The sequence below is a fragment of the Salvia miltiorrhiza genome, chromosome 2 (assembly GCF_028751815.1).
Source record: "Salvia miltiorrhiza cultivar Shanhuang (shh) chromosome 2, IMPLAD_Smil_shh, whole genome shotgun sequence".
Lineage (NCBI taxonomy): Eukaryota > Viridiplantae > Streptophyta > Magnoliopsida > Lamiales > Lamiaceae > Salvia > Salvia miltiorrhiza.
The window spans coordinates 25,012,425-25,022,774 of NC_080388.1; positions in this window are offsets into that span (position 1 = coordinate 25,012,425).

The window sequence follows — 10,350 nt, forward strand, 5'->3', positions numbered from 1 at the left end:
GCCGCCACCTTCTTCGACCACTGCACCAGCTCCCTTCCGGCAGCCCCAGCAGCAGCAACTCCTCGGCGAACTCGGCGATAGCAGCAGCACCCGACGGCAACAGCAACGGCAGCAGCGGCAGTGCGCCGCCCGCCAGGCGCGCAGCGCGCAGAGCGCGCAGGCGCGGCCCCGGGCGCGCACCGCCCCCGCCGGTGGCTTCCAGCCCTCGCTCAGCTCCTGCCCTCCTCGCCTTCAGCACGCAGAACGGACCAGAGAACAGCAGCGGCCGCGCGGTCGCCGATCTGGGCGCGCTGCGCACGGTGTGCACGCACCCGCGCGCGCGCTGCCCCTCGGCGCCCGCAGCCCCTCGCTCCCGGTCTTCCTCGCCTCGCCACGATCCGGCAGCAACGGTGACAGCAGCACGCAGCAGCAGACGGCCTGACCAGGCGCGCGCAGCACACGGTGTCGAAGCACCCGTGCGCGCGCGGCCCTCGGCGCCGGCAGCCCGTGCCGCACCGTGCCCCGTGACGTCCTCCTTACACCTTTCCTCGTCGTTGATTCGTCGTCATCCTCGTTTCGTTCCTCAGTTTTACAGATTTACAACGGAAAAACAAATACAATGGAAATCCTAATCTAACCACGGATTTTCTCGTGGTGAAAAACGATTACAACGTCAAACGACGTATTCCACGAATCAACGAACCACGAAGAACCACAGCAGTAAAAACAACGCACATTATTAATCGTACATAAATTAATAATAGAGCCAAGAAATTAATCCTGGGCTCTGATACCAATTGAAGGAATATTAAACTGAATTAATGCTCCGATTGCCCGATGATCGTTTCTTGGAATATTATTAATTTATCATACAACGATTAATCCTAACATGCTCCTATGAATTTAACAACTGCACGTTGGAGTTAGAGAATACCTGAAGAATTCCTAAGAATTCGTCAATCTGTTGCTGAACAGGTCAGCCAATTTGACGCCTTCGTTTGAAGCCTCAAACGTCCTCAAATCGTATTTCGCCCAGAAATACGACTTCTTCGTTTTCGAGAGAGCTTTCCGTGGCCATCTGATTCGTCTGAATCGGAGTTCTGTGGAGGAAGTTATGGCCGTTTTACGGAGACTGCCAGAACTTGGTTTCCTGCGAAAATCTGACTCCAGCTCTGATCTTCTCGACTGTATCCCGCTCAATCCCCAACGTTGGATGGACAACGATCTATGGAGATTCCCAAGACAGAAGAGCCTCACACGTTTCTGCGCCTCCTCTCTGCTCTCAAAACCCTAATTTTGATCAGTGTATTTTCCTGAGAGCTGACAGCTGTATTTAATAGAGAATTAAATACGTATGGGGCGCTCCTTTTCTTGTGAGGGACGATTTCTGCCCTACTTGGGCTAGGAGACATTGGGCCAGCCCAGGGACCAGATACAAGGAATAAAGATGGGCCTCAAATAAATTAATTTATCTATGGTCAGCCCAGACCATAATTAATTTATAAATATCAGTTCATTCCACTAGAGAACCGATACTGACTTACCCCTTTATTGCCGGTGATGAGTCGGGGGCTTGTATTTAGACTTATTAAATCTCCGTATTTAAAATATCCGACATCCATTAATTAATTAGAGCTCTGACAGCTTAAATTAATTAATCTCTTTATAAATCCTTAAGCAGTACCACTCAAACTTTATTATTACGCCTGAACTTAATCAACCTGCAGGGTTTAGCGTAATAAACCTTATTGAGCTCCTTAAGGGGATGTCATTATCCTATACCGGATACGGGTACTAATACAGATAATCAAATATCATATATTAACCGCTATCACCCAAGATACAGAGTACTCGAGTTAGCATTTAACTCTCGCCCATAGTAAGTCAAAGTGATATACGAATTAACATATATATCTGAATACTTATTAGTATTAAGATTTATGAGTCACCGAGATCTTGATTCTTCACTTAAGTCAGATAGAAGAATACATCTCAACTGTTGGTCCTATCAATACGTAATGACGTACCAGTATAGACAAGTAGCCAAGACAAACTACTTCCATCTATACTGCAGCCTAAACCAATAACTTGTCCTAGAGTTATTTCGGCTGTGATCATATTATATCTCTTAAGGTTATTCCAATTATATGGTCTTCTGTGATCTACAACACACCATATAATCTACTTATATAGAGATAAAGAACATACATATGCAATCATGAACACAATCAGATAGGAGATTAGATAGTGAACTTAGGAAACATTGTATACAAGCATAAAACGTTCTTGCTTTCAGTATACAAATCCAACAGACTTTACTCGCCAGAGTTAACACTGTTCCAGAGCTGACTTCCAGCTATGCCATGACCGCCAGAGCTGCCAACACTTGCCGAGCAAGTTATCCAATGCAATCCCCTGTGCGCGCACGCTACTTTGATGCTTATCTTTTAAGCCCAGTTTTGATGGGCTGTTTTTAGGGTTTTTAGGGTTGATTGGTAGTCTATATATAGGGCATAATGTTCTTCATGGAAATCAATCCTTTAGCCTTCGGAACAAGAATAGCTTAGACCGTGGCAATCAAAACAATCTTAGTTTAATTCTCGTTTTAGATAGTTCTTTAGTTTCAAGCTTTAGTTAGTTCTTAGTTAGCATTTAATTCAGCTTTAGTTAGTTCTTCGTTCGAGTTATAATCAAGTGACATATTTGCTTCTCAACGATTTCGGTATTTATTTTATTTACGTTTATTTACTTGCTTCTACTTAATTATGTTTTACTTTCAATTATGCAATTTCGTTTCTGCCTAGTTAGATTAGAATCTTTTAATTAAAGTTATTTAAATTCTTAGCGTAGTAACCTTTAATTCAACTCGCCTAGTTAATTCCTTTACTTTATGCATTTAATTCTGCCTAGGGTTAGTGATTGAATTATGCTTAAGTATTTACGTTTGTTCTTTTCTGCCTAGTTAATGATTCTTTCTCGCCTAGTTAATTTTAAGATTAAGTTTCTAGTTAAGTTTAATTTACAGGCATTAGTTAATAATTCTTTTTCGCTTAGATAATTATTAAGTTTAAGTTTCTAGTTAAGTTTAAATTCCAAGCTTTAGTTTAATTTTACTGCTTTCAATCCGAACTTTACTGCTTTCTCGTGATACAATTAGAAGCCCTTTAAGATCTTCCTTGAGAGACGACATTGGGTCAACTTACCTTTGCTAGAGTGTCCTTGTTCTATTGCAAGTCAATCTAGAGGTGTTTAGGTTGAGTCAATCCAACACAAATCACCTCTCCAAAACCCTAGCCTCCATTTTTCTCCTCCAACCCATCAATTTCTTCTACCATTTTCTCTCTTCCACACATTAGAACAACACCAAAATCAAAGAAAGAAGGGGAAGACTTGGAAAGGAGCTCATCAAGACTACATGATTGAAGATCAAGATTATAGGATTTGTCTATGAATCTCCATCTCTTTATATCTTTGTTTATGTTTTCTTATGACTTGGGATTTGTTTTTATTATGAATATGCTTGGCTAAAATCCCTTATCTTAGGGATTAGATTAGATGGATTTGTAATGGATTGATTTCTTTGTTTAATATATATCTTGATTGTGCTTATTGTTATCTTTTCAAGCCCTAGATTTATCTCTTGTATGATTGGTTGGCCACCCGGTGCTCAATCTAGGGCTCTTACATGTTCTTGTTGATAGGTTGCTAGTGTCCAATCTATCCGGACGTGCAGACGGCAACTTCAATTATAGATTTTAGCCTCTACACTACCTGGATGCGCGAATATGTTGCACATGCAATGGTTGATCCTGAGTGTCAATTATGTGAGAGGTTGAAAGTTATTTCTTTTGGGCCTAGCGAGCAAGTAACATAGTATTCTACTTACTCAATTGTGTTGTTTTCAATACATAAAAGTGTGATGAGAAACGAGTAACTCAAAATTCTGGGGTTAACATACATGCAAATACTGTGCAAGTTGCTAGAGCGAACGATAAAAATCCTATTGTATCAAGCATGTTATTTTATGTCAAGACTGATCAAATTTGGGAGCTTGATTACACCGCATTCTGATTTGTAGTGTTTAAGTGTGATTGGATAGACAATAAAAGTGATGTAATAATAGACGACACCTGTTTTACCTAAGTGAATTTGAACAAATTAGGATACAGAGACGAGACATATTGATATGCTTAATCGTGATCAGTTGGGAGATATTTCTATCCAACTCCAATGTTTTTCATTAGGAGTACCTCTCCCTTATACAAATAATGCATCAGACGAAGATGAACCACCACACATTCGTAAACCTCAAAGATCAAGTCGAAGAAGATCGAAGACATATTTATCTAACAAATTTCAAGTGCTACTCAAAGACCATCCAAGAATCAACTTGAAGAGAATAATCAAATCATCAAATAAAGATAGCAACCCATATAAATACATTTGATATATAAATATTAAAGTTGCATGCAATTTTGTATTTATAAAATTAAATATAATTTTTTATGTTTACAAGATCCATTAATTTATGTAAAATATATCTCTTTGATAATCGGCAATTCCTATGCCCCTAGACACCCAACTCCTAAGCTCATTAATAAATTATTCTTCCTTATAATATATGTATATATATATATATATATATATATATATATATATATATATATATATATATATATATATATATATATATAGGGAAGAGTTCAATGAAGACCACTCCCCTATATAGAGAATGAAGACCAAATCAGAGCCATTGATCTCACCAAAATCAATGAATCAGATTCATCCGAATTCTTCAAGTTTAGGAAATCCCGTAAATTCCTCATTTTCCAATTCTGGGAACCAACGAACATTATTATGAACTTACGAACATAAGTATGTTTATTTGTATGTTCATTTATTTTTATACGAACATATCAACGAACATTAGTATGTTCATTTGTTTTTTATACGAACACATCGACGAACGTTAGTATGTTCGTAAGTTCATAATAATGTTCGTTGGTTCCCAGAATTGGAAAATGAGGAATTTACGGGATTTCCTAAACTTGAAGAATTCGGATTAATCTGATTCATTGATTTTGGTGAGATCAATGACTCTGATTTGGTCCTTATTCTCTATACAGAGAAGTGGTCTCTATTTAAGCTGACCCTATATATATATATATATATATATATATATATATATATATATATATATATATTATAGGGAAGGGATCTATGAAGAAGTAACTATATTTCGTTCTGAATAAGTCAATAAATTTACCGAATAAATCACGCGACTGCACGAATAGTTATTTTACTGAATAAACACGTACATTTTTCGTTCATGCGCTCGCATGATTTATTCAGTAAATGTATTGAGTTATTCAGCCTTCGTTGTTTCCTTCTACATTTAGCATTCTTCATTGATCCCTTTCCTATATATATATATATAGATTATCACCATCCGCTCGCATTGCAATTAAAATTCAATAGTTAAAAACCTACTAAGTCGGACATAATTTTGAGAACAAGATTATAAATCCATATCGTATGTGATGGAAATGCATTCATTTAAACGAACACTTAACACAAATTAATCTATGTCAACCTCAAATATTTTACTAGACGCACGCCAAGACTGCAGACTAGGTTAATTAACAAAATCTTAAATTAGAGCTGCAGATTAGGGATTTTTTTTTAAAACGGAAGATTAGGAACTTTAGTTGCTAATTTATTCAAATGAGATTAGACATATATAGGTACTTGAGTATTCATTAGATGTTTTTAAAGAGCTATTCTGTTAATAGTTTTGTTTAATTCAACAAATGTGTTTGAATAGTAATTTCTAGATGAAGTACTTGTGATGTAGATTGATGGCCCTATTAACGGCTTGCGCATGCAATTATGATGTTGATGTACCCACACCACTATTTCATAAGAAAATAATTTATTCGTATTTTTTATTACACCATACAAGAGTATATCACTTCTAGCTCATCAATAATCTGGATGAGACCCATCATTCATTAGAATATTAATCCAATCCGTGACGTGTGGTTAAATAATTAAGAGAAGTATAAGTTTTTTTTTACATAATCTAATTGTTTCTAGCTCACCCCACAAATTAAATCCTAAAGGTCAATGAGTTTTTAGGTTAATTAAGCTAAGCCCTAAGATCCCTTCTATTCTAAGCTCTGCTCGTAGCTTTTAAATTTTAATGGGCTTAGATTAAGCATCAAACTGTCACATTTTATATATGTGATAATATTGATTTACTTTAGCTTTAAAGAGGCCAATCACTTTGGCTATTTTCAAGGCCTCGTTATTTGAATATAACAAGACATATATGTCAAAGTTCTTATAATGATTTTATAGATGCTACAGTTTTTAGAATACATCGATACAATAATTATTTTGAATCTACATACATGAATCGCAAGTATCTGTATGATGCTTGCTATACATGTAAAGAAAGAGTATTGAATGGTGTGTGTGTATCGCGATGATGAAAGTTGCATTTAGATTTATTTTATGTAGCTTCAATTAAACCCCACATTGTGCGTAGGAGTAAGAATTGATCAAAAGTAGACATACCTTTATCCCTCATTTTCTTAAATCACGTTAAATGTTGTGATAATAGACATTTATAGCCTAAAGCACATAGTTTATGACTTTTTTAGCCACCTCTTTTAAAGAATGATTTTTATAGCCAAAATCCTCTTTAAAGACAATTCCGCCCCTAGGTCAACTGTGCACGAAAATGATCAACTGTGTACAGAGGTTAAAATTTTGCTTAATAAAAATTCTGATCCCGCGTTTCCAAAAATGCCCGACAAGGAAAACTTTCAGGCGTACCCAAGCCAAAACTAATGAAAGTTTCAAAGATTGCAACTGCTAGACCTGCGGTGCAAAAGGGCATATTTCTACAAATTGCCCAGACAACGAGAAAAGAGGGATAAGGAGATTCGAATCCACACCGGATATCGAAGATGCCCTTTACCACCAAGAATTGATACCCGTGTATCAGTTCAAAGATATATCCTCTGACGAGAGTATATACGAGCAGGAAGAAGTCTTTAGTTCTGAAGATTCGGATATGACCGATGGATCAACCGGAGACGAGTCAGACTAAAGAAGAGAACGAGGTTTTTCACACTCAGGAGGAGGATCAGAAAGGATTTACCAGCCATTTTCTGATCCCACAAGAAGAAGTGGTGAAGAAGCTCGTGAAAAAACTCAAGAAGGAAACCGCGGAGGTACAAACATACCAAGGGTTTTCAAGCGGGAGAATGAATCAAGTTCTACACAGCTTGAGTCCATTCAAAAGGAGGCATCATGTCTACTTCGGTGTTACCAATCGGGAGTTAGCACTTCCAATTGAGATAACAAACAACCAGGTGGAGATCCAACTAGTTCCAGCCAAAGATATAAGGCGGGATCTCGCAAGAATGAAGCCAGAAGTCGCTAGTACGATGAAATGGATTCATATTGGAGCAATTCAGTTGGTAATCAAATCAGCCCTCTCGCCAGGGACAGATACACCAATTGATATTGCATTATGCGACAAGAGGATCAGGGATCCAAAAGATGCAGTTCTGGGAGCTTTCTCAGGCAATCTTTACGCCAAGAAGATTATGACCGAATTATATCCACAAATCGCTTATAATCTTCAGGATTCATCCTTCAGCCGAGCCCTGACACTCTATCAGGACTATAAGAGGAAGGATTTGATGACGGGAGGAAATAGGCCATACTCGATTACATATCAAGTATCGTATGCCCTATCAAATTCCCATCACACGGATTTATTTCTAGGAAAAGAATTTATTGAAATTCCAGAAATATTTAAAGAAGTAGCCAAAGCAGTCAATCCGAACCGAGTGGAAATTCCCCAAATAAGGGAAATCGATATCGAAGTCGGAGACAAGCAGGTGCTGAACCATGATCAGAGTCTCAGATTGGGAGCACCAAGGCTATCATTCCAAGGAGATAGGCTGACGTCAAGGCCTTTAGAAAGGAGTTTCTCTCATTCTTATGAGAGAAGGGCGATTCAGGAAACACCAGTTCCAAACATGAGGGTTAAGCTCAAATGTCCCGAAGGATGGAAAAGGGTTTCCACAAGATTTAATACAACCGAAAAGGAAAATCAGTTTCCTTGTAACATGTTGTATTATTTGGCAAATCCAGAGAGCAACCGATATATCGAAAATCTGGAGGTTGGAGGCTTTGAAATCCACGTCGAAGGCAAAGCCGGACAAGAAACTGACGTTCTGATCTTAGGACGCAATTTCCTTGACAAATATCAACCATGGTCATGGAAAACAAGTGGAATGGAGGTTACAATCGGCAGACAGAGGTTGCTGATATAATGACAAGTCCATTCTCGATATACATCTCTGTCGGGATGTTATACGAAAAATTCAAAGCAGAATATTTTGTTGCTTATGTGGATTCAGGAGCTGGAATCTGTACAGCAAAACGAGGAGTCTTTCCAGTAGAAGTTGAAGAAGAACTGCCTCGAATTGCGGGAAGGGATTTCTCCAAAAAGATTTTGCTCCTATCAAAGGGAGTAAAACAGACAGAAATATTAATCGGAGGAGCAGGACAAACACCTTGGTACAAGGTCAAGACTCCACCGATATATTTCCATGATACCGGAGCAGATATATTATTCGGCAATAATTTTCTGCAAACTTTCAAGCGATACACACAGGACAATGAAGCTAGGAGGCTGATGTTCACAACTAATTGTGACCACAAGATCATTGTGCAAAGGCTCGAAGGAGCTTTTAATCGCTCGATGCCATTAAAATTCCGCAGCAAGCGTGGTGATGATGGTAGACTCCGAAGACCACAAATGAAGGATCAACGGAGATTCAGAGATGTTTTGCTCAAATGCAGAACCGAGGGATTCCCAGATCTCTCCGAGGAGGAAACTCAAATCCTCAAAGTCTCCTTGATATCACACAAAGATATCAAGGAAGAAGAACAGGTGTCCATAGCCGACGTCAAAAGGAGGATTCAGAAGTGTTACCATGAGAATCCTTTGGCATGGTGGGACAAGAACCAGCTCAAAGCTACCTTGAAAGTTAAAACTGGAAAGGAGCATGAGTTCGTAAGGTTCAGACCTATCCTGATGAACACTCAAGATCAACAGGATATGAGGAGTATTGATAAACACTCATTTTGCATGGCTTTTATGGTTTATATTCTGTAGTTTAAGTCGATTTTACACCCGTTTCATTATCGTTTAGAGTTTATTGACTATTATTTCGTGATTTCACGGTTGGGTGTAGTTTTGACTGTTTGGATGCAGAATTGAGTGATATTGGAGCATGGAGTGTAAGGAACATGTTGAAGAGAAGAGTTTTGAGAGAATCGAGCCCAAAAATCGAGAAAAGATGAAGATTTTGGAGTCGGGACGGAAAAGGAGCAATTCGGCGGTCAAAGGGCGTTGACCGCCGAATTTTGGAGTTTTAAAGGGTGAAAACGGCGACCAGAACGGCGATCGCCGGCCAGGTCGCCGAAAACCCTGACTGAAAATTGGCCTATGGTGGAAAAAACGGCGGCCGCCATTTTCATGAAGAAAAAGCCCTGAATTCGACGACCAGTTCGGCGATCGCCGAACGGGTCGCCGTTTTGAGGCGTGTTTTATTTTACTTCCGCGTTTTTTACGATTTTTCAAGTTATTTTCGGTTTAGAACTTGGTTTATCACCCTAAGACTATAAATGGGTCCTCTTTAGACCTATCTAGGGTTCCCAGCTTTAGTTTTTCAGTTCCCAACATTCATATTTCAGTTTTATAGCTTTAGAACTTTTTAGCTTTCCAGTTTTCAAGGCTTGGATCAAGATTGAAGATTCAAGCCGCTACAATCGTTTTAATTCGGTTTTTATACAATTTGTTTTTACAATTGCGTTCAATTTAATTATGTTTATGTTTGATTTTATTATGTCTGGCTAGTTCTTTTAATCTGAACCTAGGGTTTGTACATAGCTGATTGATTATGTGTTTTTAATTTATTGATATCAATTTGCCCTCCAACTTGTGATTCATGATTCCTGGTGCCTGTTCTCTTGTGAATTATCTGATCAATGATTTACATGTCTAGCTGTTCAGTTTGAGTCTTGAATGCGATAATTGTTCAGCCGATTCAGGAATGCATGATATAGTGTTAGCCTTGAGTCTTGAATGCGATAGGTGAAGCTATAGGAAGCTATTCTTTATGTGCTATTTGGAGTTAATTTATTCCTTGGAGTCTTGAATGCGAAAAGGGATTTATTCATCTACGTTCATAGGTGGTCGTTAGAGACGCTTGTGAATAATATAGTGATCTTTCATCAGGGTTGGATTAAAATTGGTAATTGAATCGATAGGTTAAATGCATG